The sequence below is a fragment of the Arachis duranensis genome, chromosome 1 (genome assembly GCF_000817695.3).
Source record: "Arachis duranensis cultivar V14167 chromosome 1, aradu.V14167.gnm2.J7QH, whole genome shotgun sequence".
In the NCBI taxonomy this organism is placed as follows: Eukaryota; Viridiplantae; Streptophyta; class Magnoliopsida; order Fabales; family Fabaceae; genus Arachis; species Arachis duranensis.
Genome location: NC_029772.3, coordinates 41,494,910 through 41,498,052, shown reverse-complemented (window position 1 = coordinate 41,498,052; position 3,143 = coordinate 41,494,910). Strand labels below are relative to the sequence as shown.

The window sequence follows — 3,143 nt, the reverse complement described above, 5'->3', positions numbered from 1 at the left end:
GAAATTTTCGAACAAGAGAAGGAGATGGCAGCCGAACCCAACAACAATAATGCAAGGAGGATGCTTGGTGACTTCACTAAACCAACGTCCAAGTTTGATGGAAGAAACATCTCCATTCCTGCCATTGGAGCAAACAATTTTGAGCTGAAACCTCAATTAGTTGCTTTAATGTAACAGAACTGCAAGTTTCATGGACTTCCATCTGAAGATCCTTATCAGATTTTAACTGAGTTCTTACAGATTTGTAAGACTGTTAAGATGAATGGAGTAGATCCTGAAGTCTACAGGCTCATGCTTTTCCCTTTTGTTGTAAGAGACAGAGCTAGAACATGGTTGGACTCACAACCTAAAGATAGCCTGGACTCCTGGGATAAGCTGGTCACGGCCTTCTTGGATAAATTATTTCCTCCTCAAAAGCTAAGCAAGCTTAGAGTGGATGTTCAGACCTTCAAGCAAAAAGATGGTGAATCCCTCTATGAAGCTTGGGAAAGATACAAGCAGATGACCAAAAAGTGTCCTTCTGACATGTTTTTAGAATGAACCATATTAGATATATTCTATTATGGTCTATCTGAGTTTTCCAAGATGTCATTGGACCATTCTGCAGGTGGATCCATTCACCTAAAGAAAACACCTGCTGAAGCTCAAGAACTTATTGACATGGTTGCAAATAACCAATTCATGTACACTTCTGAGAGGAATTCCGTGAATAGTGGGACGCCTCAAAGGAAGGGAGTTCTTGAAATTGATGCTCTGAATGCCATATTGGCTCAGAACAAAATGTTGACTCAGCAAGTCAATATGATCTCTCAAAGTCTGAATGGATGGCAAAATGCATCCAACAGTACTAAAGAGGCAGCTTCTAAAGAAGCTTATGATCCTGAAAACCTTGCAATGGCAGAGGTTAATTACATGGGTGAACCTTATGGAAACACCTATAATTCATCATGGAGAAATCATCCAAATTTCTCATGGAAGGATCAACAAAAGCCTCAACAAGGCTTTAATAATGGTGGAAGAAACAGGCTCAGCAATAGCAAGCCTTTTCCATCATCTTCTCAGCAACAGACAGAGAATTATGAACAGAGCCCCTCTAACTTAGCAAATATAGTCTCTGATCTGTCTAAGGCCACCTTAAGTTTCATGAGTGAAACAAGGTCCTCCATCAGAAATTTGGAGGCACAAGTGGGCCAGTTGAGTAAGAAAGTCATTGAAACTCCTCCCAGTATTCTCCCAAGCAATACAGAAGAGAATCCAAAAGGAGAGTGATGAGCGGATAATTTATACGCTTTTTGGCATTGTTTTTAGTATGTTATTAGTATGATCTAGTTAGTAGATACATGGATTCAGAAAACTCTACCTCAAAAGAGATAAGATCCTGGTAAATTCTTAATACCCTGTACCATATGCACCATGACCTTTAACAAGGCTCTGTGTGACCTGGGGTCAGGCATAAATCTTATGCCACTCTCTGTAATGGAGAAACTGGGGATCATTGAGGTAAAGCCTGCCTTATTCTCACTTCAATTGGCAGACAAGTCAGTAAGACAAGCTTATGGATTAGTAGAGGACATGTTAGTAAAGGTTGAAGGCCTTTACATCCCTGCTGATTTCATAATCTTAGACACTAGGAAGGAAGAAGATGAATGCATCATCCTTGGAAGACCCTTCCTAGCCACAGCAGAAGCTGTGATTGATGTTAGCAGAGGAGAATTAGTCCTTCAATTGAATGGGGACTACCTTGTGTTTAAAGCTCAAGGACCTTCCTCTGCAACCATGGAGAGGAAGCATGAAAAGCTTCTCTCAGTACAGAGTCAAAAAGAACCCCCACAGTCAAACTCTAAGTTTGGTGTTGGGAGGCCACAACCAAACTCTAAGTTTGGTGTTGAGAAGCCCCCTCATTCAAACTCTAAGTTTGGTGTTGGGAGGCCCTCATCATGCTCTGAATATCTGTGAGGCTCCATGAGAACCCACTGTCAAGCTAATGACACTAAAGAAGCGCTTGTTGGGAGGCAACCCAATTTTTATATATCTAATTTTAATTTTATTTTATTGTTATTTTGTGTTTTATTAGGTTCATAATCATGTGGAGTTACGAAAAAATACTAAAATTAAAAACAGAATCAAAAATAGCAGAAGAAAAATCACACCCTGGAGGAAGGACTTACTGGCGTTTAAACGCCAGTAAGGTGCATCTGGCTGGCATTCAACGCCAGTACAGAGCATGTTTCTAGTGCTGAATGCCAGAAACAAGCAATAGCCTGGCGTTTGAACGCCAGGAATATGCCTTGAGGAAAGCTGGCGCTGAACACCAGTAACAAGCATGGAACTAGCGTTCAACGCTAGAAACATGCTACACATGGGTGTTGAACGCCCAGAGTGTGCATCACTTCGGCGTTTAAACGCCAGAATGGTGTGCAAAGGCATTTTACATGCCTAATTGGTGCAGGGATGTAAATCCTTGACACCTCAGGATCTGTGGACCCCACTGGATCATCTCAGGATCTGTGGACCCCACAGGATCCCCACTTAACATATTCTCCCCTCTTCTCAACATTCATTCTCTCTTTCCAATAAACACACTTCCCCAAAAACCCTTCACCAATCACCTCAAACCTCACTTCCCAATTACCCCCTTCACCACTCACATCCATCCACTCTTCCCCATAAACCCCACCCACCTTCAAAATTCAAAAATCTTTCCCACCCAAACCCACCCTAAATGACCGAAACGACACCCACTCCCCTCCCTATATATACCCTTCCATTCTACTTCATTTTCACACAACACAAACCCCTCTTCTACACCTTGACCGAAACACCTTCCCTCAATCTCCTCCATATTTTCTTCTTCTTCTTCTTCTTCTCTTCTTTCTTCTCTTGCTCGAGGGCGAGCAATATTTTAAGTTTGGTGTGGTCAAAGCATAATCTTTTTGTTTTTCCATTACCATCAATGGCACCTAAGGCCGGCGAATCCTCTAGAAAAGGAAAAGGGAAGACAAAAGTTTCCACCTCCGAGTCATGGGAGATGGAAAGATTCATCTCCAAAAGCCATCAAGACCACTTCTATGATGTTGTGGCAAAGAAGAACGTGATCCCTGAGGTCCCTTTCAAACTCAAGAAAAATAAGTATCCGGAGATCC

General features: G+C 41.9%; 1 non-coding gene across 1 annotated transcript; it reads right to left on the bottom strand.

Moving 5' to 3' along the window:
• Positions 1–423: 423 nt before the first annotated feature.
• Positions 424–527, bottom strand: LOC127742454 (small nucleolar RNA R71). The gene has a single exon (XR_008003727.1). It is a non-coding gene; the product is annotated as a small nucleolar RNA R71 (small nucleolar RNA).
• Positions 528–3,143: the final 2,616 nt, after the last annotated feature.